Source organism: Nomascus leucogenys, chromosome 9 (assembly GCF_006542625.1).
Source record: "Nomascus leucogenys isolate Asia chromosome 9, Asia_NLE_v1, whole genome shotgun sequence".
Classification (NCBI taxonomy): Eukaryota; Metazoa; Chordata; class Mammalia; order Primates; family Hylobatidae; genus Nomascus; species Nomascus leucogenys.
Window position 1 is genome coordinate 79,854,471 of NC_044389.1, and position 26,001 is coordinate 79,880,471.

The window sequence follows — 26,001 nt, forward strand, 5'->3', positions numbered from 1 at the left end:
AATGCCAAGCACTATACTAAGTGCTTTATAAGCATTATGTCAGTTAAACATCACGATAACCATGCAAAATATATGCTTTCATTACCCCCATTGCAGAGATAAAGAATCAGAGGCTTATCAATGAAAAGTAACTTGGCTACAGTCTCAAAGCTAACACATGGAAACTGGAGTTTCTAACTACATTCTGATTAGTATAATGCTCATACTCTTAGCTTCTGAAGAATACCTAAGCAGAAAAGGACAAGAAAAGAACTTCCCTAATTTTGTGCAAAGATATACTGTAGGGACTATAGAAAAGTCAGCTGAAGGCCCAACACAAAGAAGGCAACATACAATTTTTCTGGAAGTCAGCAATTGACCAATGCTTAGAAAAATGACCACTCTTAAAGAAATAAAAGCTTCTATACTATGAAATAAAATAGCTGTACCATTTAAAAATATAATGCAATAAGTACTTTCCAAAATCTCAGTTAAGAAGCAACTAATCTAAAACACATTTTATCAGCTAACATCTTGGAAATTGTGGCCGCTAGCTCGGGCATTCTGTCTTCATTCCATCTAATGACCATATGAAGGTTATATGTAGTCTAGCTTCCCTCAGGACCATCTTTAACACAGTTTATTTCTGTGCTAAACATTCAGTTAAAAAAAAAAAGAGTGAATGATGGCCATGCCATGTAAAAACCACCTTGGCATTTCTTTTATGGATCTGTGTCAAGAAAATGTTGAAAAGATTATTCAATGTTCCTCCAAGGACCCACATTAAACAAGACTTTAGTGTTACTTTTCCATAATGGTGATTCATGATGAGTCATTAGATCGGCAAGATTTTAGTGAATCTTCCAGAAAACATTGTTTTGCTGTCCAGTAGGTCTGCAAGTACTAGACTGCACCTCGTTATACTTGTGTCTCCATTGAACATCCTCTCAGAGCCTTTAGCATGCTAATGTGTTTGTGAGTGTCCAAAGGAGTCATAACATGGATAAAGTTTCTTAAATTTTTGAACTATGGAATCTCTTTTTGGAGGATCATTGTGGAAGACCAGGGTTCGTGGGCTAAGTGCTAGAACATATTTTTATGACTAAATATCAAGATTTCCTAAGCTATCATTATGCTCCATTTTTGTCCTATAGTCTGGAACTCAGAATCAAGTCAAATGTTCAGTTGTGCAAACAGCATAGTTTAGAGAAAAAATAATTACTTCCAAAACATGTCTACTTGGACTCAAATCCCGGTTCTGCCATTTGTTAATTGTGTGACTACAGCAAGACACTCAAACTCTCTGTGCCTCAGTTCTCTCATCTGGGAAATAACATTTTAAAATAAGAGCAGATTTTTAGGGTTATGTTGATGATTAAAAACTGCAAAGTGTTTAGAAGAGTATCTGGCCTGCAGTAAATCCTACATAAATATTTGTTAACTAGCAATTAAACTATCATGGCTAATATTGTTGCTCTCTCCTGCATGTCAGCATCTATTTCTGTTTTTTCAATTTAATGTGAGTCATTTGTGGACGGCATACTTTTTTAGAACTATATAAATGATAGCATGAGGACAATATAAATGATAGCATGAGGACTATATAAATGATAGCATGAGGACATGATTTCAAATGAAGCAGGTGGGATAACAAGGAGCATTCAAAACAAACCTCATCAGTCAGTGTTCCTGAAAACAGTTCAGGAAAATAAGTGATCTGTCAGTTTAATATGAACATAGTTGATGGAGTCCTTTCAGTGGATCTGGCTGGTCACTGGTAGGTGCCAGCTTTGTGACACCCCACCACACTCAGTATCATCCAACTCCATTTGCTCTCACCTTAAACAAATTTATGACATCAAACTGATTTCCCAAGAACACTTTCCTATGGAGATAATGACCTATTGTGAATATATGTTTTCCTCTTAACAGTTTATTGGTGTAAGTACTTTTCTGATTGGGGGCAGCATAAATTAATTTACCAGATTAATTGACAGAAGCATGCATGTTTTTATACAGGCAAAAGTGAAAGGATGCAGAAAAGAATGCAGAGGAAGCTGAAATAGCAATTACAATGTCCACAACCGGGTGACGTGGTCTTGATTATACTAGTGAGTCGGCCCTGCTTTCATTCCTAGGACTGGTAAAGACTCTTGACTGCAGGGGGTTGTGCTTTACAAGTAGATCTGGTGATGAAGGCATTATTTGAAGAAATGGAGAAAACCTGATGAGAGTACAGTTGTGAGACAATAATTAAACCAAGATGGAGACCAGGTTCAGAACCTGCCAGTGTTAATGAAGATTTATTCACTAGTGACATTTGATCAGATCTACTGGGTGGATTCTTAGAATTCATTAGTTAAAGACATAAAGTGGTCTCTCTGATTAAAGAGGGGAAAAACAGGAGGGAGTACCCATAAATTACTATAGCTCAATTAGGTGCAGACAGTTTATTGAGTGTTTATTACTAGTACAAAGGAAGATTTTCCAATTAGATTAAAAGGTTTTGAAAACAACAGTTATAGGCACAGTGATTTAGGCCGATTGCTAGAATAATGCATTGTGGGAAACTTTATTGATTAAAAAGTAAACCAGTAAGTTATTTGTAGTGTTCATTGTTTATCAGTAGAATCCTTGCTATGAGGTACAATTTTCTTCACAAGATCAGTGGGAGAACTGGGCTGATTTCTCCTTGCCCTGAAAATTGATAAGCATATAAAGGGCAGCGATATCACTGCTGAAAGGACCAGCATGATTTATTTAGGTTAATCATCAAGAAAGTGACACTGCATAAATCACTGGGGATGTACCCTGCCAGGCTGGGCCCTTCAAGCTGGCTTCACTGTCATAAGTTGGGCCAAAGAGAAACAAAAAGAAGCCTAGGATTTAATCAGACAAAGCCTTTACCTTGCTAAGCTGCCATGAACTACTGCAAAACCTGGAAATGGCAAGAAATCAAAGGGAAGTTGCACAGATGCCTTCTCTGGTAGTGACCACTAGAGGTTATAAGAATAGTTTGGTGGAATGAAGCCTAAGATGCTGGCTGGTAGCTCATGTGTCTCTTTGTTTTAAAGTGTCCATATTAATTCTAGGAGTGCTGAATATGCTGGAAATTGCTCTGCTTGGCCAGAGGTTTTGAGTAGGCATTTCATTGGCCTCAATTTATTGCTTTCTCACTACCTGTGATTAAATATGAAATAAGGAAAGAAAAGCAAAGAACTGATAGTTAAGTATCTGAATTCTTCAAATGCAGGAGCTGCTAATGTATGCTACATTATATTGCAACACATATTACAAAATTCTGCATAAAGAATGGGATAAACAAATTTTTTACCCTTAAAACTCTTGTTTTTTTTTTATTACTATACTTTAAATTCTGGGGTACATGTGCAGAACGTGCAGGTTTGTTACATAGGTATATACATGCCATGGTGATTTGCTGCACCCATCAACCCATCATCTACATTAGGTATTTCTCCTAATGCTATCCCTCCCCTAGCCCCCCCAACCCCTGAAAGGGCCCGGTGTATGATGTTTCCCTCCCTATGTCCATGTGTTCTCATTGTTCAACTCCCAATTGTGAGTGAGAACAGGCAGTATCTGGTTTTCTGTTCTTGTGTTCGTTTGCTGAGAATAATGGCTTCCAGCTACATCCATGTCCCTGCAAAGGACAGGAACACATCCTTTTTTACAGCTGCATAGTATTTCATGGTGTATATCCGGTCTATCATTGTTGGGCATTTAGGTTGGTTCCAATTCTTTGCTATTGTGAACAGTGCCACAATAAACATACATGTGCATGTGCCCTTATTGTAAAATGATTTATAATCCTTTGGGTATATACTCAGTAATGGGATTGCTGGGTCAAATGGTATTTCTAGTTCTAGATCCTTGAGGAATCACCACACTGTCTTCCACAAAGGTTGAACTAACTTACATTCCTACCAACAGTGCAAAAGTGTTCCAATTTCTTCACATCCTCTCCAGCATGTGTTGTTTCCTGACATTTTAATGATCACCATTCTAACTGGTGTGAGATGGTATCTGATTGTGGTTTTCATTTGCATTTATCTAATGGCCAGTGATGATGAGCTTTTATTCATATGTTTGTTGGGCACATAAATGTCTTCTTTTGAGAAGTGTCTCTTTATACCCTTTGCTCACTTTTTGAGGGGGTTGTTTTATTTTTATAAATTTGTTTGAGTTCTTTGTAGATTCTGGATATTAGCCCTTTGTCAGATGGATAGATTGCAAACTTTTTCTCCCATTCTGTAGGTTGCCTGTTCACTCTATCAATTTTGGCTTTTGTTGCCATTGCTTTTGGTGTTTTAGTCATGAAGTCTTTGCCCATGCCTATGTCCTGAATGGTATTGCCTAGGTCTTCTTCTAGGGTTTTTATGGTTTTAAGACTTGCATTTAAGTCTTTAATCCATCTTGGGTTAATTTTTCCATAAGGTGCAAGGAAGGGATCCAGTTTCAGCTTTCTGCATATAGCTAGCCAGTGTTCCCAACACCATTTATTAAATAGGGAATCCTTTTGCCGTTGCTTATTTTTGTCAGGTTTCTCAAAGTTCAGCTGGTTGTAGATGTGTGGCATTATTTCTGGTCTATATATCTGTTTTGGTACCAGTACAATGCTGTTTTTGTTACTGTAGCCTTGCAATATAGTTTGAAGTCAGGTAGCTGATGCCTCCAGCTTTGTTCTTTTTGCTTAGGATTGTCTTGGCTATGCATGCTCTTTTTTGGTTCCATATGAAATTTAAAGTAGTTTTTTTCCAATTCTGTGAAGAAAGTCAAGGGTAGCTTGATGGGGATAGCATTGAATCTATAAATTACTTTGGGCAGTATGGCCATTTTCAGGATATTGATTCTTCCTATCTATGAGCATAGAATGTCTTCGATTTGTTTGTGGCCTCTCTTATTTCCTTGAGCAGTGGTTTGTAATTCTCTTGAAGAGGTCCTACACATCCCTTGTAAGTTGTATCGCTAGCCATTTTATTCTCTTTGTAGCAATTGTGAATGGGAGTTCACTCATGATTTGGCTCTCCGTTTTCAGTTATTGGTGTATAGGAATGCTGGTGATTTTTGCACATTGATTTTGTATCCTGAGGCTTGGTTAAAGTTGCTCATCAGCTTAAGGAGATTTTGGGCTCTGATGATGGGGTTTTCTAAATATACAATCACGTCATCTGCAAACAGAGACAATTTGACTTCCTCTTTTCCTAATTGAATATCCTATCTTTCTTCCTCTTGCCTGATTGCCCTGGCCAGAACTTCCAATACTATGTTGAATAGGAGTGGTGAGAGAGGGCATCCTTGACTTGTGCCAGTTTTCAAAGGGAATGCTTCCAGTTTTTGCCCATTCAGCATGATATTGGCTGTGGGTTGGTCACAAAGAGCTCTTATAATTTTGAGATGTGCTCCATCAATACCTAGTTTATTGAGAGAGTTTAGCATGAAGGGCTGTTGAAATTTTATGAAAGGCCTTTTCTGCATCTATTGAGATAATCATGTGGTTTTTGTCATTGGTTCTGTTTATGTGATGGATACGTTTATTGATTTGCTTATGTTGAACCAGCCTTATATCCCAGGGATGAAGCTGACTTGATCCTGGTGGATAAGCTTTTTGATGTGCTGCTGGATTTGGTTTCTCAGTATTTTATTCAGGATATTCTCATGGATGTTTAGCAGGGATACTGGCCTGAAATTTTCTTTTTTTGTTGTGTCTCTGCCAGGTTTTGGTATCAGGATGATGTTGGCCTCATAAAATGAGTTAGGGAGGATTCCCTGTTTTTCTGTTGTATGGAATAGTTTCAGAAGGAATGGTACCAGCTCCTCTTTGTACCTCTGGTAGAATTCGGTTGTGAATCCGTCTGGTCCTGGACTTGTTTTGGTTGGTAGGCTATTAATTGCTACCTCAATTTCAGAACTTGTTATTGGTCTATTCAGGGATTTGTCTTCTTCCTGGTTTAGTCTTGGGAGGGTGTATGCGTCAAGGCATTTATCCATTTCTTCTAGATTTTCTAGTTTATTTGCATAGAGGTGTTTACAGTATTCTCTAATAGTAGTTTGTATTTCTGAGGGATCGGTGGTGACAGCCCCGTTATCATTTTTTATTGCATCGATTTGAATCTTCTCTCTTTTCTTCTTTATTAGTCTGGCTAGTGGTTTATCTATTTTGCTGATCTTTCAAAAAACCAGTTCCTGGATTCATTGATTTTTTGAAGGGTTTTTTGTGCCACTATCTCCTTCAGTTCTGCTCTGATCTTAGTTATTTCTTGTCTTCTGACAGCTTTTGAATTTGTTTGCTCTTGCTCCTCTAGTTCTTTTAATTGTGATGGTAGGGTGTCGATTTTAGATCTTTCCTGCTTTCTCTTGTGGGCATTTAGTGCTATAAATTTCCCTCTACACACTGCTTTGAATGTGTCCCAGAGATTCTGGTACGTTGTGTCTTGGTTTTCATTGGTTTCAAAGGACATCTTTATTTCTGCCTTCATTTCATTATTTACCCAGTAGTCATTCAGGAGCAGGTTGTTCAGTTTCCATGTAGTTGTGTGGTTTTGAGTGAGTTTCTTAATCCTGATTTCTAATTTGACTGCACTGTGGTCTGACAGGCTGTTATGATTTCCATTCTTTTGCATTTGCTAAGGAGTGTTTTACTTCCAATTATGTGGTCAATTTTAGAATAAGTGTGACGTGGTGCTGAGAAGAACATATATTCTGTTGATTTGTGGTGGGGAGTTCTGTAGATATCTATTAGTTCCACTTGGTCCAGAGCTGAGTTCAAGCCCTGGATGTCCTTGTTAATTTTCCCTCTCATTGATCTGTCTAATATTGACAGTGGGGTGTTATATTTTCCCACTATTATTGTGTGGGAGTCTAAGTCTCTTTGTAGGTCTCTAAGAACTTGCTTTATGAATCTGGGTGCTCCTATATTGAGTGCATATATATTTAGGATAGTTGGCTCTTCTTGTTGCATTGATCCCTTTACCATTATGTAATGCCCTTGTCTCTTTTGATCTTTGTTGGTTTAAAGTCCATTTCATCAGAGACTAGGATTGCAACCACTGCTTTTTTTTTTTTTTTTTTTTTTTTTTTTTTTGCTTTCCATTTGCTTGGTAAATATTCCTCCATCCCTTTATTTTGAGCCTATGTGTGTCTCTGCACATGAGATGGGTCTCCTGAATACAGCACACCAATGGGTCTTGACTCTTTACCAAATTTGCCAGTCTGTGTCTTTTAATTGGGGCACTCAGTCCATTTATATCTAAGGTTAATATTGTTATGTGTGAATCTGATCCTGTCATTATGATGTCAGCTGGTTATTTTGCTTGTTAGTTGATGCAGTTTCTTCCTAGCATCGATGGTCTTTGCAATTTGGCATGTTTTTGCAGTGGCTGGTACAAGTTGTTCCTTTCTATGTATAGTGCTTCCTTCAGGAGCTCTTGTAAGGCAGGCCTGGTGGTGACAAAATCTCTCAGCATTTGCCTGTCTGTAAAGGATTTTATTTCTCCTTCACTTATGAAGCTTATTTTGGCTGGATATGAAATTCTGGGTTGAAAATTCTTTTCTTTAAGAATGTTTAATGTTGGCCCCCATTCTCTTCTGGCTTGTAGGGTTTCTGCAGATAGATCTGCTGTTAGTCTGATGGGCTTTGTGGGTAACCTGACCTTTCTCTCTGGCTGCCCTTAACATTTTTTTCCTTCATTTCAACCTTATTGAATCTGATGATTATGTGTCTTGGGGATGCTCTTCTCGAGGAGTATCTTTGTGGTGGTCTCTGTATTTCCTGAATTTGAATGTTGGCCTGCCTTGCTAGGTTGGAGAAGTTCTCCTTGATAACATCCTGAAGAGTGTTTTCCAACTGGGTTCCATTCTCTCTGTCACTTTCAGGTACACCAATCAAACGTAGATTTGGTCTTTTCGCATAGTCCCATATTTCTTGGGGGCTTTGTTCGTCTCTTTTCACTCTTTTTTCTCTAATCTTGTCTTCCCGCTTTGTTTCATTGAGTTGATCTTCAGTCTCTGATATCCTTTCTTCTGCTTGATCGATTCAGCTATTGATACTTGTGTATGCTTCACGAAGTTCTTGTGCTGCGTTTTTCAGCTCCAGCAGGTCATTTACGTTCTTCTCTAAACTGGTTATTCTAGTTAGCAATTCCTCTAACCTTTTTTCAAGGTTCTTAACTTTCTTGCATTGGGTTAGCACATGCTCCTTTAGCTCAGAGTAGTTTGTTATTACCCACCTTCTGAAGCTTACTTCTGTCTATTCGTCAAACTCATTCTCTATCTAGTTTTGTTTCCTTTCTGGTGAGAAGTTGTGATCCTTTGAAAGAGAAGAGGCATTCTGGGTTTTGGACTTTTCAGCCTTTTTGTGCTGCTTTCTCCCATCTTCGTGGATTTATCTACCTTTGGTCTTTGAAGTCACTGACCTTCAGAGTGGGTCTCTGAGTGGCCATCCTTTTTGGTGATGTTGATACTTTTCCTTTCTGTTTGTTAGTTTTCCTTCTAACAGTCAGACCCCTCTGCGGCAGGTCTGCTGAAGTTTGCTGGAGGTCCTCTCCAGACCCTGTTTGCCTGGGTATCACTGGTGGAGGCTGCAGAACAGCAAAGATTGCTGCCTGTTACTTTCTCTGGAAGCTTTGTCCCAGATGGGCACCTGCCAGATGCCAGCCAGAGCTCTCCTGTATGAGGTGTCTGTCGGCCCCTACTGGGAGGTGTCTCCCCATCAGGATCCAAGGGGGTCAGGGACCCACCCACTTGAGGAGGCAGTCTGTCCATCATCAGAACTTGAACGCTGTGCTGGGAGATCTACTGCTCTCTTCAGAGCTTCCAGGCAGGGACATTTAAGTCAGCTGAAGCCGCGCCCACAACCACCCCTTCCCCCAGTTGCTCTATCCCAGGGAGGTGCAGGTTTTATCTCTAAGTCCCTAACTGGGGCTGCTGCCTTTCTTTCAGAGATGCCCTGCCCAGACAGGAGGGAACCTATCTAGAGAGGCAGTCTGGCCACAGTGGCCTTGCTGAGTTGCGGTGGGCTCTGCCCAGTTAGAACTTCCTGGGGGCTTTGTTTACACTGTGAGGGTAAAACCGCCTACCCAAGCCTCAGCCTCAGCAACGGCAGATGCCCCTCCCCCCACCAAGCTTGAGCATCCCAGGTCGAGCTCAGACTGCTGTGCTTGCAGCAAGAATTTCAAGCCAGTGGATCTTAGCTTGCTGGGTTCTGTGGGGGTGGGATGCACTGAGCCAGACCACTTGGCTCCCGGGCTTCAGCCCCCTTTCCAGGGGAGTAAGTGGTTCTGTCTCTCTGGCGTTCCTGGTGCCACTGAGGTATGAAAAAAAAAAAGCAGCTAGCTCAGTGTCTGCCCAAATGGCTGCCCAGTTTTGTGCTGGAAACCCAGGGCCCTGGTGGCGTAGGCACCAGAGGGAATCTCCTGGTCTGTGGGTTGAGAAGACCATGGGAAAAGTGCAGTATCTGTTCTGGAGTGCATGGTACAGTCCCTAATGGCTTCCCTTGGCTAATAGAGGGAATTCCCCAACCCCTTGCACTTCCCAGGTGAGGCAACGCCCCACCCTGCTTGAGCTCACCCTCCTTGGGCTACACCAACTGTCTACCCAGTCCCAGTGAGAGGAACTGGGTACCTCAGTTGGAAATGCAGAAATCACCTGCCTTCTGCATCGATCTCACTCGGACCTGCAGACCACAGCTGTTCCTATTTGGCCATCTTGCCAGTAATGACCAAAGACTCTTGGTCTTTAAAAAGTAGTTTAGAGAGGCTGGGCGCGGTGGCTCACACTTGTAATCCCAGCACTTTGGGAGGCCGAGGCAGGTGGATTACCTGAGGTCAGGAGTTTGAGACCAGCCTGGCCAACATGGTGAAACCCCGTCTCTACTAAAAATACAAAAATTAGCTCGGCGTGGTGGCACACACCTATAATCCCAGCTACTCAGTTGTCTGAGGCAGGAGAATTGCTTGAGCCTGGGAAGCGGAGGTTGCCGTGAGCCGAGATTGTGCCATTGCACTCCAGCCTGGCCGACAGAGAAAGATTCTGTCTCAAAAAAAAAAAAAAAAAAAAAAGTAGTTTAGAGAAAAACAATATTCCTTTTCCATTCCCTTATTGAAGAGTCTCCTAAATGTGTTCTTCTGATAGACTTGTCCTTTATTGGTTCTATTCTTTCGTTTTCACTTTTTGTAACTTTGACTTTCCTAACTGATATTTTGAAGCAGGAAACGGCAGTTTGAAACATCCAAAGGGCAGAATAAGACAACAAACTAGCACTCCATCTGTTGTGACATTTAGTATTTGCTTTTCCTGAGAAACTGCTTACTGAATCAATTTCATATTAGCATTAAGAAATTAAGATCTTAGTTCACATTACACACACACACACACACACACACACACACACACACACACACACAATTTCCCCTGAAACTGGAATCAGGCTGCCTGATTTGAATATCTGAACTGCTCTTCCTAGCTGCATGTGTGAAACACTGGACTAGTTTCTTAATCTCTGATCTGCAGTTGGCTTGTTTATAAAATGAAGATAATAGTCTCTCACATACATGATTGTTAAAAGGAATAATTGAGAGAATATATGTAAAGTGGTCCACATGATACCTGGTATATAGGAAGTGTTCAATACGTGTTAATTTTCTTATTTGTATTATATTTTATGTTTTTCTATAACATATTATAAGTAATTAAGTAATTATAAGTAATTATTTAAGTAATTAAATAACTTATTGATGCAATATAAACATTTTCTTATCTTTCACATAACATCTAAAATTTTCATCATTAAGCTAATTCTGACTATATTTTTTTCTACGTAGAAGAGGAAAACATGTATAGAAAAGGAGAATTTACTTCTCATTGCTTCTAAAATGAACGCTCTTAAGAGAAAAGATGTAATGCTCCTCTAACCTGGCCCACATACTTGGGAGTTCAGAGGTTAGAACCATCTCAAATAAAAGTCTTGGAGACACACCTGAGGAATCAGCATTCTTCAGAGGATGAGTCAGGGTAACCAGATGCACTAAGTGTACTTTGCACTAACTAAACATTCCTTGAGGCAGACAGAAATCAGTGATCAGTAAAAGACATTAGTTAAGGTAACTAGCCTGCATTGTTTGTATGTGAATGGAAGAAAGGAAAAAAGAAAAAGCTCTAAATAGAAGTCAGCAGAAGATTGAGAGCCAAAGACTCTGACTAGCGATCAGAGAATAACTAGCATTATTCATGTACTAAGTACATGAACAAGGTGCTAAGTGAATGATTGTTTCTCCCTTGTAAACTGTAAGAAAACACTGAGAACTCTATTGCTGGCTTCCTGAAAGATTTTATGACATGGTTAAGTTGGATGTCCTACTGAGCATTTGGACTTAACACATTTTTTGGTCTCGCTAGTAGTCATGTTTCAGGGAAATAAATCCCTTGCAGAAAATAGGTCTAAAGCGCTTCTACTAATAATTTCTTCTACCTTAAAATGGAGATATTTTGAGCTTATACAATTTAAAAAGTGTATTGATTTCATTTCTTATTACAGTAAGCACTATTTAGGTGTTCAAACAACCCATCTAGGACCCATTTAGGTTACAAAAGACCCATCTAGGACGTATTTATTGAGATTTACTGTTTCAGAGAGAATGCCAAATTGATACCAACTCTTCAGATGTCTGTCCCAACAATTTTTAGTTCTAAGAACACAAAATGGCTATGGACAATCAATTGTGGCATTTGAAACTGATTTGGCTCCCTTTCCAGCATCCATCTTGAAATAAAACAAGTAGCCTCATACTGAAAATCACTAGCAATCTGAACAATCAACTTTGCAACTACCAGTTACATTCTGTCATGGAGTCCAGTCCATGATGCCTTTGAAATAACATGAGTATCTATTCATTTGTTCATATGTACAACCTTCATTTCCATTCTGTGTCATTATTTCTACTCTAAATTGCAGAAATTGTCTTCTAAATGGCTCCATTGCTTTTTTTCTTTTTATTCAAAACTGTGATCCTAAAATCTTGTATAAGCTACCACTTCCTGAGCATCTATTATATCCTGCATATTCTGTGTCATCCTGAAAGCTTGATACAGAGAATTTAATCTAATCCTCACAGTAATTCTGGGAATTAGAAGATGATAATGTAGATTGGTTCCTTCAAAGTTTATTCTAACTTTTTCCCACCGTGCCTTCCTGGGCTGAGGTAGGCAAGCTAAACGCCACATTACCCAGACTATTCCAGCCCAGGTTGCAGGTGTCACTTTGTGCATTGTTCCCATGTGTTCATGCAAAACTTGAATCAAAACTGAATGAAGTCAAGAGACATACAGAACTCGAAGTCTCCATTTTTCTGTTGTACGGTATGGCAGATATTTTGTGACGCTGGACCTGAGAGATGTAGCGATGACTTCTCAATATGGCAGTAGCTTCCTAATCATGGCAGGAGCAAACATTTCTTTCCATGGTGGTCCAGTTCTGCAATGTGGCTTTGGGCAGCATTTTAAAACATTTATTATAAAGACTGTTTTCTTCTTCCAGTGCTTCCAAAGGTCATTTAACATTCTGCATAACTCTCTTCATGCTTAAACTATTCAGAGTGGATTATAATAACTGCAACTGAGCAACAACCTATATATGCAAAAGTATTCCCACTCTACATTTGACACAGAATAGTTACATTTATGTTAAAATTAACAGGTAGTTAATAGTAATTCAGGGTTCAGATTGAGGCAGAACTATCTGAACCACGCTTTTAACCATGATGTTCTAATGTGTGTGCACTTTCACTATTCCATTCTCCCACTATACATTCCTTACTGCTAAAAACATCATTTGAATTTTGCTTGTCATCAAAAGCCATTTTTAGTTCATCCCAAGATCCTTTCCTGTGTTTTTTCTTATCTTTTTTTGTCAGATATTTAATTAGGTTCTTCTTAAGACATTTAGAACACCAATTTGTGAGGATAAATTCCATTTGTCAGGGCAAACACAGATCGCAGGTAGCCCTGGAGTTGAGGAATAGCTTTGATTTTTGGTAAAATCTGTGCATCTACAGCTTTCTGATTAATTTTGCGCTGCTCTGTAATCTCATATTTCTCTTTTTCTATGTTGAAGATCTCACCTTCCTGGTGTCTGGGCTTCCACAGTTTCTTCTTCTTGAAGTAAGATTCAGTAAGATGTTTAGGGGTTTTTACATTGCTGATATCAATTTTGATTGAGGTGGCAATGATAAATTTTTGGTGTATTCTTTGTAGAGGAACTCGATTGAGGACCAGAGGTCCAGTCACAAGTAGTAAACCACCAGCCAGCTGCTTCAGGAAAACTACCCTCTTGCCCCTGTGGTGTCCAGTGAGGATGATCAGAATGGTTCAGGGGGTGATGCTGGCTCACAGTTTTCTCATGTGCTGACTGAAGGGTATTTTGCTGTGGCTCAACAGCTTTTGAGGCACATCTTCAGTAGGATAATATATAGGCATTTTGTGAAGTTTAACCACCCAGATACCACTGTTCTTGTCACCACCAACTGGTTTTGTAACAGTTGCAAGAACCTTCTCCTTCTTTTTCTTTTCACTCTTGGATTCAGCGGCTGAGTACTTCCTCTTGTACATGGCCTTTCTGGAATACATGGCAGATCCGGAATATCTGCCAATTCCTCTGACAAGGACAGGATTGTGGCTGCAATGGGGCTTTCCCTTCTTGGGTTTTTTAGCCTTGAGGTTACCCTTTTTCACCTTGCCACCAGCATCAGCCTTCTTGGCTTTGGGTTTCTTCTCTTTAGTATCTGTCTTCTCAACTTTTTCACCCACGGTCTTGCAAGATGGGAAAGAGTTCCTGTGTGTGTGTGTGTGTGTGTGTGTGTATTTGGTTTTGTTTTTTTTCTCCTGCAAAGCACTCTACACTCCAGTGATGCTGAACTTATTCCTGGCCTTGCCAGTAATATGTTGTTTTCACCATAATTCTTTCATCTGGAATCCTTCCCATTGACTTAGTCCCCCCAAAAGTCTGTCTATAGCTTGAGGAATTTATCCTCAAATTATATGTTCCGCTGAGAAAATTGTAGTATGCAATTATCTTTTCTTCTTAATTTCATATCTCATAGCATATCATTTCTTTGATAATTATACATATTGTGTCTTATCATATTTCATTTACCATTATCTTATGCATTGAATTTTTAAGATCTCTGTCCATTTTATCTTTGTGGCTAGAAAGAAGGTTATTGGTACCTGGAGTTAAGTTCACTAAATGCTGCTTACCAACATAGATCATAGCAAATCCAGGTGACTGGCTTCTTTTATTCATATAGAAAGTTTAACATATGGTTTTCACTTGTAACTCTCACAGGTGTTCCATGGAAAGCTTAAAACATAGATTCCTGAGCACCATTCTAAAAGTCTTACTCAGTAAGACAGGGATCTGAGAATCTGCGTTTTTAATGATCTCCTGGGTGAAGTAAATGCTCCTAATCCTAGGACTACATTTTGGTCCAGTGGTAAGAATAGTGGTAATTTTTATAAAACTTTATAATATTTGTCACAAAAACCATTTCATTTGCTCACTACAATAGCTGTTAAATTTCTAGCATTATCCCCAATAAGAAAATTAAGATTTTATGTATGAAGTATAAATCATTCTCTCTGGTCACACTGCTAATAAGTAGGAGAGCCAGATTTCTAATTCATGTCCATTAATTCTGTGAGAGGAAAATAAAATCTTGGGACCCCATACTCACTAAGCCAAAGGGAAAAGTCAATCCGGGAGCTGCATCATGCAAAGCTGTCTCTAATTTTCTTCCAAAATAGATAGGTACAAAGATAAAAGACCACATACCTGTCTCACAATTTGCTCACAATTCCTTGTGGGACCCAAGGTCTTTTCCCTAAAACAGTTCTGTTGAATTTCACCCTGACAGTGTAAGTTAACAGCTTATTTTCACAAGTACTGGACAAAGGACAGGACTTACAAGTCAACCCTCCCCTGTGCACAATTCAACTGAGACAAATGCATATTTGACGGCTTCTTCTGCTCTATGCTGACTTATGTAAAAATTCACTGAGTACAAGAGAAATGCATAACTATTTTCCCACTTCCTCCTCATACATGTAAAATGTGGATTCAGTAAATGATCAAAGACTAAAATAAATGAAACTATTTGCCCCTTTTATCTACCTTATCTACCCTTCCTTTTTTTTTCCTTCTTTTTCACCTACTGTTTGTCCTTTCTCTTTTAATATGTACATCCCTAAACCCTCTTTGGAAAAAGCACGAATCAGAGATGTTTCTTGTGGTTTTGTGTTCCTTTTTTCCTGGGCACATCCTCAATCTTGACAAAATAAACCTCTAAAATGATGAAGACTCACCTCAGTCATTTTCTTTAATTTACAATTCCAAATTCTATTATTTTCCTTGATTCCATACTGCCACTGCACTCTCTTAGAGCTTGAATATAATATATAGCAAATAATGTATTGCTAAAATTAGTTTGATTTCTTTCCATCATGAAGATCAGAAATAAAATTTTCTTATCATAAAGTAGATGTATTTAATAATTTTTGGTTATACTAATTTGATATCAAATGAGTGAAGAATAAAAAACAGTTCTATACGACTTTGATCAAATCAAAAATCTTACAGAAGAAAAGGGAGGGTGGACCAAAACAGGAAGCATATATTCACATCTCCCTGATAATCCAGAAAAAACTAGAAAGTTGAATACATGAGTCAAGACCATTTTGGTTGCATATGACAGAAATCTAATCAGTTTAAGCAAAAAACGAAGTTAAGGAGGTTGAGCTTCATTTAAGGTTGTATCTAGGTGCTTAAACAATCCTGTTCATCTTTTCATTTTTTCTTCCACTGTCAGTAATTTATTTCTCTGATATGAACTATTCTCACATAAGCTATATTCTCATGGTGGCCAGAGGGTCACCAGTAGCTCCAGGGATGAATCTTAGTAGTTAATAAAGCCCCTGAGAGAGATAGTCTTTCCTCATAGTTCCTGTAAAAGTTGTCAGGCTCACATCTATTTGCTCTGATTAGCTCAATTTGAGTCATATATCTGCCTAAGAACCAATTATTGTGACAATTTAGAGTGCAGAGTACCCAAATGAGACACGAAGACTGAAAATGATGTTGATGGTAAGAGTCAAACTTTGTAAAATATTTGAAGAGATTTATTCTCAGCCAGATATGAGTGACCATGAACCATGACACAGCTCAGGAGATCCTGAGTGCATTCATCTGGTCTAGAAAGGTGGGACAATTTGAAGTGGGAGGATAGGGGTGAGGGAGGGCTCCAGGTTACACTTAGAGGCAGATTCAAAATTTTCCTCATTGGCAGTTGATTGAAAGAGTTATTGTCAATAGAAAGGAATGGAAAGGAATGTCTGGGTTATGATAAAAGGTTGTGGAGACCAAAGTTTTATCATGCAGATGAAGCCTTCAGGTAGCACACTTCAGAGAAATAGATTGTAAATATATATATATTTTTTATCAGATTTAAGGTCTGTGTTGATGTTAATGCTGGAGGGTAAATGAGGCATGTCCGACCCCCCTCGTTTCCCATCATGGCCTGAGCAGCTTTCAGGTTAAATTTTAGAGTGTCCTGGCCCAGGAGAAAGTCCATTCAGATGGTTGGGGGATCCTAAGAATTTTATTTTTGGTTTGGATTTGTTAATGGGTAATTTTTTAAGTGGGGCACTATTACCAAAAGTCAGGAAGTTTTCCAAAGTAGGCAACAGCAAAAGATATCTAACAGACCACTAATTATTTGGATATAAATTACAGGGAAGTCAATATGAATCTCCACATAAGGAAACATTATGTTGGTTTAGGAGTTTGAAAAAAGTAATCATGCATGTGGATGAAAGTATGCTGATGAGATGTTTTTTGAAGAGGCTTCCACGAGGGCAATGAATTGTAGTCATTTCAAGACTACAATGATTATGTTTTTCTAAGATATTAAAAACAACAACAAAAAAGCCTAAGTAGAAATAAAAGGGCACACCTATGAAGAGAAAATTGCTAATATTGATGTTTTTCAGGTATCAGAATTGTTATTGGTTTTTGTGGTAGGCTGTGGTATGTTCCAAATTATTTCCTGCCTCCTCCCCTGTTGGAAGATTAAACATTTCTACATTTATCATGTGACTTTCAGTGTCTTTCTATGGAAGGAATATACTTCCCAATCTCTTACACCATATTTGTTCAAATGATTTGCTCTGACCAAAGGAATGGGAGTAGAAGAAATCGTATGTCAGTTGTGTGCAGAAGCTGCAATGTACACTGTTGGTTTTAGATTGGTCTCCTTTCCTCTGTCACAAAGATAGCATGTTCTCAATAAGGCCTTTAGGCTCCATTTTCAGCCTGGATTCTGGAATAAGGAAAAAATGTGTGGCAGGAGCAGAAGTACTGCTGAAATACAGCTAATACAAAAGGAAAACAAAAAATGATAAAACAACAAAAAAAGTCTTTATTCTTTAAAGCTATTTGAAATTTTGAGAAGGGATCATTTGGTATAGCAACCTAATGAAGAAAAAAAAAAAAACTGACACAATGTTATGTAAATTTTGTTAAATGACCTGGAAAAAGGGCTGCATAGTTTTCCATTCAATTTGCAGATAACACTAGGCCATTTTGAATAATGAAATAAAAACAAGAAAATTACCTGAGCCAAGTCTCAAGCATTATGCTAAGAATGTTTCCTACTTTATTTTCAGTATCTTATTTAATCCTCTCCAAAACTCCATTAAAACATTATTAATTTCTTTATAGATACAGCAACTCACTTACCCAGAATTATATCTACTGCCAGACAGATTAAAACCTTGACTTCAAGTGCCTGGCTTTCAAGAATTTATGAATTTTGGAGTGAATAGATAATGCATAACATATGTACTAAGTGGTAACCCCCAAAATGGTAATGGAACTATGGACCCTAAAAATGCAGAAATTACTCTAAACGGCATAGAAAAGAGCATCTTTCCTAAGACATCTGAATGAAATCAATGAGAACACTATAGACATGAGAAGTGAAATCTGAAAGGAGATATGATTAAAATCTAAAAAGTAATGTGGACTGTAAAAAAATAAACACAGTCTCAAATATAAATTTAACTGTAATCAGTTATGGTCTCCTGTTATATCAATACATTCAATTTAGAGTTAATAAAATTATGTTATGATTAGAATTATGTCTCCCCTCCCCAAATTCATAGTTGAAGTCTTAATTTCTACTACCTCAGAATGTGACCTTATTTAGAAATAGGGTTGTTGCAGATGTAATTAGTTAATTTAAGATGAGGTCATATTGGAGTAAGGGGGGTCCTTAATCCATTATGTTGGGTGTTTTCATATATAGGAGAAATCTGGACACAGGCATGCACACAGGGAGAACACCATGTGAAGATGAAGACAGAGATCAGGGTGATGGAGAAGAAACTCGGGAACTTCGAAGATTGCAGACAAACCACTAGCAGCTAGGAGAGAGGCCTGGAGGAAGCCTCCTTCACAGGCCTCTGAAGGAACCAACTCTGTCAGCAACTTGATCTGGGTTTTCTAGTCTCTAGATCATGAGACAACACTTTCTGTTGTTTAAGACACTTAGTTTGGTATTTTGTTACAGCAGCCTTAGCTAACAAATATAAATGGATTATTAACTCAGAAAATATATTGTAAATGTAAAGAACACATATCACTTTGTAGTGATAATAACTTAATAGAATAAAAATAAGTTTGTATAAATTCATAAATCATAAAGCTATAATGAGCTGCAAAGGACAACTGCAATATTATTGTTCATTTCAGTCTGAAGAAAATTTCAGGGAGGAAAACCTGAAAGAATGAAAATATTTTATTTTATTTTATTTTAAAGGAATAAACATTGGAGATTGCTTCAATAATTACATATTAAGCTATAATAACTTTCTAGACTTAATTTTTAGAATTTGCCAAGACTGTCTAATATCTCCTTGTAAATTTTTAGTTATAAAATGTTAGTATAGTGGGAAGGGCAGAAGTATTTTGGCCTCATTTAAGAATAATATATGTTTTTATACCCTCCAGCCTTCAGCTAAAAATGGTGCCCTGACGGTGGGAGAGAGTTAATTCACATCCCAGATGCTTAACTTACTCCTTGAGAGTAGATTACTCATTGTCAGGACACGGTAATTCTTCATTTTAACCATTACCATAGCATTTTGTATTGCCAAATGCTATGTGGTTTTGCAATCCTTAAAATCCCTTGGTGAAGTAAAGGGGATGACAAAATTATGTCTGATTTACAGACTGGGGACCTGGGACTCAGTCAAGAGACAAAGCCATCATTGGTAAGGGCCATCCCAGAAGGCAGGAGCTCTGGCTCAGGTCTCCGTTTATCATTTGGAGTGCAGGAAAAAAAACCTAAGGGATATCAGCTATGCATGCACATTCTCACATTTCTTGGAACTTTAGCTCCCCACCCAAGCTGATTCTTGGCAGCAGCCATCTGTCAAAAGAAACTAAAGCCACAAAGAAAGTTAAGTACAAATAGTGTACAGCGTGTTGGAATTTTAGCTATTCAGCGTTAGAGATATCTACAAAAGTAAAATAAAATACATTGTAACTTAACATTGACTCTCTAAACTATATCACAAAGACTGAGGGCAAATATTCTTTACTATTTGCCACTATTTTCACAAGTTAATCCAGTTAAAAGCATCAGTGGAGGGGCATTAGGGGGCCAGGAGTTGCTTAGAAAAAATTCAAAGAACAAATTTTCTGTTACTTAATATAATCTCACCTAAATCCATATCAATTTGAAAAAAGTTAATATATCTACCTTGTCACTTAATTATGAGATAAAATTGCCACTTGGCATTTATTCCACCAAGCATATTTTACCTACTATCACAGCTATAAACTCAGTATTTGTCAAATTGTTGCTTATAAAACAATGCTGAGCTTTTTGCTGTGAGTGTTTTGAGGGAATACGCTCATATTTCAGCCTGCAACCCAGGATTCCAGTTTTTGAAAACTGATAAAAATTTCAAAATGAAATATCTAAAAAGGAGTTCTTGAGCAGAAATCAACACTTGGCTCTCAACTGGAATCGGGCATTAGACTACAAGGTCAGGGATGGCTGGCTAGTTCTCAAATTCCTGAAGTTGAATGTTGGATATTTCATGTCTGCTTTCAGCTGACTTCTAAGATACGAGCAGCCAAAACAGATATGATTTTATGTAATTTAATGTTTACTTGCTTTGATTTTATAAAGTTTAAAATGTTCTAACCCATTTTCCGGCTGCCAAGCAGACATCCAGTGTGACTCTGGTGTCCCATTGATTCCAAAATCAATGATTGCGCTGCCAGTGCTTAGACAGCATGATTGCACTTTCTTTTTTTTTTTTTTTTATTATTATACTTTAGGTTTTAGGGTACATGTGCACAATGTGCAGGTTTGTTACATATGTATCCATGTGCCATGTTGATTTCCTGCACCCATTAACTCGTCATTTAGCATTAGGTATATCTCCTAATGCTGTCCCTCCCCCCTCCCCCCACCCCACAACAGTCCCCGGAATGTGATGTTCCCCTTCCTGTGTCCATGAGTTCTCATTGTTCAATTCCCACCTATGAGTGAGAACATGCGGTGTTTGGTTTTTTGTCCTTGCGATAGTTTACTGAGAATGATGTTTTCCAGTTTCATCCATGTCCCTACAAAGGACACGAACTCATCATTTTTTATGGCTGCATAGTATTCCATGGTGTATATGTGCCACATTTTCTTCATCCAGTCTATCGTTGTTGGACATTTGGGTTGGTTCCAACTCTTTGCTATTGTGAATAGTGCCGCAATAAACATACGTGTGCATGTGTCTTTATAGCAGCATGATTTATAGTCCTTTGGGTATATACCCAGTAATAGGATGGCTGGGTCAAATGGTATTTCTAGTTCTAGATCCCTGAGGAATCGCCACACTGACTTCCACAATGGTTGAACTAGTTTACAGTCCCACCAACAGTGTAAAAGTGTTCCTATTTCTCCACATCCTCTCCAGCACCTGTTGTTTCCTGTTTTTTTAATGATGGCCATTCTAACTGGTGTGAGATGGTATCTCACTGTGGTTTTGATTTGCATTTCTCTGATGGCCAGTGATGATGAGCATTTCTTCATGTGTTTTTTGGCTGCATAAATGTCTTCTTCTGAGAAGTGTCTGTTCATGTCCTTTGCCCACCTTTTGATGGGGTTGTTTGTTCTTTTCTTGTAAATTTGTTTGAGTTCATTGTAGATTCTGGATATTAGCCCTTTGTCAGATGAGTAGGTTGCAAAAATTTTCTCCCATTCTGTAGGTTGCCTGTTCACTCTGATGGTAGTTTCTTTTGCTGTGCAGAAGCTCTTTAGTTTAATTACATCCCATTTGTCAATTTTGGCTTTTGTTGCCATTGCTTTTGGTGTTTTAGACATGAAGTCCTTGCCCATGCCTATGTCCTGAATGGTATTGCCTAGGTTTTCTTGTAGGATTTTAATGGTTTTAGGTCTAACATTTAAGTCTTTAATCCATTTTGAATTAATTTTTGTATAAGGTGTAAGGAAGGGATCCAGTTTCAGCTTTCTACATATGGCTAGCCAGTTTTCCCAGCACCATTTATTAAATAGGGAATCCTTTCCCCATTTCTTGTTTTTGTCAGGTTTGTGAAAGATCAGATAGTTGTAGATATGCGGCATCATTTCTGAGGGCTCTGTTCTGTTCCATTGATCTATATCTCTGTTGTGGTACCAGTACCATGCTGTTTTGGTTACTGTAGCCTTGTAGTATAGTTTGAAGTCAGGTAGCGTGATGCCTCCAGCTTTGTTCTTCTGGCTTAGGATTGACTTGGCGATGCGGGCTCTTTTTTGGTTCCATATGAACTTTAAAGTAGTTTTTTCCAATTCTGTGAAGAAAGTCATTGGTAGCTTGATGGGGATGGCATTGAATCTATAAATTACTTTGGGCAGTATGGCCATTTTCACGATATTGATTCTTCCAACCCATGAGCATGGAATGTTCTTCCATTTGTTTGTATCCTCTTTTATTTCATTGAGCAGTGGTTTGTAGTTCTCCTTGAAGAGGTCCTTCACATCCCTTGTAAGTTGGATTCCTAGGTATTTTATTCTCTTTGAAGCAATTGTGAATGGGAGTTCACTCATGATTTGGCTCTGTGTTTGTCTGTGATTGGTGTACAAGAATGCTTGTGATTTTTGTACACTGATTTTGTATCCTGAGACTTTGCTGAAGTTGCTAATCAGCTTAAGGAGATTTTGGGCTGAGACAATGGGATTTTCTAGATATACAATCATGTCATCTGCACTTTCAAGGCAAGCTGCTGGGTAGATGTGGCCTCTTTGGGTTGGACCAGTTTTTACTACAATGAGGTAGAAGAGTTTAGAATACGTATGATAACCTATTTAAATTGATGTCATTCAGGTCTAGGATTCTACTGGCAAAAAGACCAGAAAAAATTATTTTTTGGGGAGTAACAAGTGTGGAAACAGCTGCCACAAATCTATGACAGAGAATACGCCAACGTTATTTTAGTAAGTTTACAATTTAATAAAATAAATACAATAATTAGACCTAATTGTTTGATCCAAATCACTGCTTTTAAATCAATTATAGAATTTTTTTTATTTGGTGGCAGCTCTTAGTATCTACTGAGCTAAATAACTTTCTGAAAGAACAAGCAAATTGATTACCATCATATGCTATTATATGTAATAAAAGGGGAAGAGTCCTCAAATGTTCTTTTACTTGGATTTTAAGATAAAATCACACCTATTGCAAATGTTTGGCAAGAAGCTTCTACTTTAAGGAGAAACTAAACTTTAAAAGAACGTAAATAATCAATTTTGCATTTTTTAATTTCTTTTTCTTTTTTTTTTTTGTTTGGCCAGCCACCTTAACCTTACAGCCTAAGGCCCAAAATTTCGGTTGAGACTCAAAGGTTGACTAATAACATTAAATTCACCATTTTAACGTTTTTAAAGTGTACAACTCAGTGGCGTTTTGTATATTCACCATGTTGAACAACCATTTTCACTATCCAGTTCCAGAACACTTTCGTCACCCCAAAATAAATCCTGTACCCATTATGTAGTCACTTCTCTTTCCTCCTTACCCCCAAACCCTGGAAATCATTCATCTGTTTTCTATCTCAATGGATTTGCCTAATCTAGCTGTTTCATGTAAATGGAATCATAGAAGATGTGACCTTTTGTGTCTGTCTTAAACTTTTCCTTAGCATAATGTTTTCAAGGTTCATCCATGTTATAGCATGCACCAGTGCTTCATTCCACTTTATGGTTGGATAATACTCTATTGTATGGATATACCACATTTTGTTTATCCATTCATCAGTTCATTGACATCTGTGTTGTTTCCATCTTTTGCTTGAACATGAATATGAATATGAATACTGCTGCTAACGTTCATGTACAAAATCAAATTGTTACAAAATTCTCCCTGGGAGTGGCATGACCCTCTCATATCCCTCTTGAGGCCTCTTGTGGGACAAGATGAATATAAGGGAGAAGCCATAGCTCATCTTGGAAAGATGGGAAAAGGAAGAGATAAGGTCTAACTGGTCATTAAAGAGAAAGGGAAAAGGAGAGAAATAGAGTCTTCTGGACCAAAAGAGGGAGGTCAAAAATGTGCAGTTAGAATTACTAGTAAACAAATATGGTATCATCTGATTTCTTCCTGGATAGACAAAGAAATGATAGACCAACCAAATGCAGTATTAGTTGCCTTTGGAAAGATCTAACTCCTGATGAACAGTTTAAACTCTTTACTAGTGCCCCATCAAAAAAAAAGAGGTAGAAGGAGCAAAAGAAACTATACCTAAAAGAACCTCAATCTCTGTGTTCCAGGGGTATACTCCTCCTCAGCTTACAGATTAGGGTTGGGGCCAAGGTTGCCTTCATGTGTGAGCAGTAGGAGGCAACTGGAGGCCCCATGTGGCATCCAAAATCTAATGGAGTCCTAAAACAAGCAGAAAAGCTTAGCTTTAGTGGACACAGGTGCATAATGCACATTAACTTGTGCTGTGGTAGATTTAGCTAATGCCTTCTTTACCATCCCTTTATACACTGACTCACAGAACCAATTTGCTTCTCCTTGGAGTGGCCATCAATGGCCATTCCAAGTGTTGCCCCAGGGTTACCTACATACCCCACTATTTGTCATGGAATAGTTGCTAGAGATTTAACTTGCAGTCCACTGCCACACGCGGTTAAACAGTTTCATTATATTGCTGATATTATGCTAACCTCCAAAGACTTGTCATTCCTACAGCAACACCTCGATGCCTTGTGCACTCTTCTCTAATCCCGAGGAGGGGCCATTGAACCACAAAAAATAAATGGCCCAGGACCAGCTGTGAATTTCCTAGGGGTCACTTAGGTAAGACATGCCTTATCTCAAGCATAGTAACTGAAAAAATACAACAATTTTTCATACCTAAAATAGTTAAATAGTAACAAAGTTTCCTAGGCTTTTTGGGATACTGGTGGGCTTTCATTCTACATTTAGCTCTATACCAACTAGTAAAACAGGGATCTAGTGGGTGCTGGAATAAAAAACATGAGGAAGCATTTGAGAAGGCTAATTTACTAGTGACTCAGGGAAAAGTCTTACGTTCCTCTCTTCCCGGAATATCAATGTCTTCAAATGGGATCACTATCCCTGAATGAACCAGAAGGGCCCTCTGACAAGTCCATCATTGGGAAAGAAGTTCCCCTAGGATTTTGATCACAACTATGGAAGGATGCTAAAATCCACTATTCCCTAACTGAGCAACAGATCCTAGGAGTATACAAGCCTTGCAGCAAGTTAAACCCATAACTGCTGCTTTACTGGTAACAGTAAAAACAGGCCTACCTATCAAGGGGTGGATAGAAGGGTTGTTTGCCAGGTCTGCCTCAGCTATTGACGAGGCCTCTACTTTACAAAAGTGTCATGCATACCTGCAACAATGTAGCTCCCTCTCCACCAGTCCCCTGGGAGATAAACCACATGCTATTTTAGGGCCAGTACATTATCAGAGCAGTACTAGTCCTACCCTGGAGCCCCCAAGGTACTTCACCCAATTTTTAATAGGATTATTTGTCTTTCTGTTGTTGAGCTGTAAGGGTTCTTTATATATTTTGGATATTAAAAAATATGCAAATATTTTCTCATATTATGTAGGTTGTCTTTTCACTTTCTTGATACTCTCCTTTAATGTATAAATGTTTCAATTTTTGAATAAGTCCAATTTACCTATTTTTTCTTTGGTTGCTTGTGTTTGTGGTGTCATATCTAAGACTGTCAAATCCAAGGTCATGAATCTTTATTTCTGTTTTCTCTAAGAGTTTATAGGTTTAGCTCTTACACTTAGGTCTTTGGTCCATTTTTGCTTAACTTTTGTATGTTATATGAAAAATGCCTCAATTTCATTCTTTTGCTTGAGAGTATCCAATTGTCCCAACACCAAATAGCCTCTTCTTAAAGAGACTACTTTTTCCCATTGAATTATCTTGGCACCCTCATCAAAAATCAATTGAGCAGATATTGGTTTGTTCAAAGATTCTCAGTTCTATTCCATTGGTCTATATGTCTATCCTTATGTCAGTACCATGCTCTTTTGATTACTGTAGCTTTGTAGTAAGTTTTGAAATTAACAAATGAAGTTCTGTAAGTTTATTCTTCCTTCTCAAGATTGTTTTGGCTATTTGAAGTCCCTTGCAATTCCATATGAATTTTATAATAAGCTCTTCTATTTCTGCAAAAAATAGGTCATTGAAAGTCTGAAATGGATTATGTAAATCTGTATGTCATTTTAGAAAATATTACTATTTTAACTATATTAAGTCTGCAAGTCAATGAACACAGTATATTTTTCCATTTATTTTGTCCTTTTTAATATCTTTAAGCAGTGTTTTTTAGTTGCCAATGCACAAGTCTTGTAACTTTGCGGTTAAATATATTCCCTCTATTTCATTCTTTTGGGCTATT

The 26,001-nt window shown here is 38.1% G+C and overlaps 1 protein-coding gene and 1 pseudogene across 1 annotated transcript in view; both read right to left on the reverse strand.

Moving 5' to 3' along the window:
* The window catches only part of STPG2 (sperm tail PG-rich repeat containing 2), a 931,943-nt gene that overhangs the window by 218,344 nt on the left and 687,598 nt on the right, over nt 1–26,001 (reverse strand). The gene's annotated exons all lie outside the window — the stretch shown is intronic.
* On the reverse strand, nt 12,934–13,632 carry LOC100598742 (annotated as a pseudogene).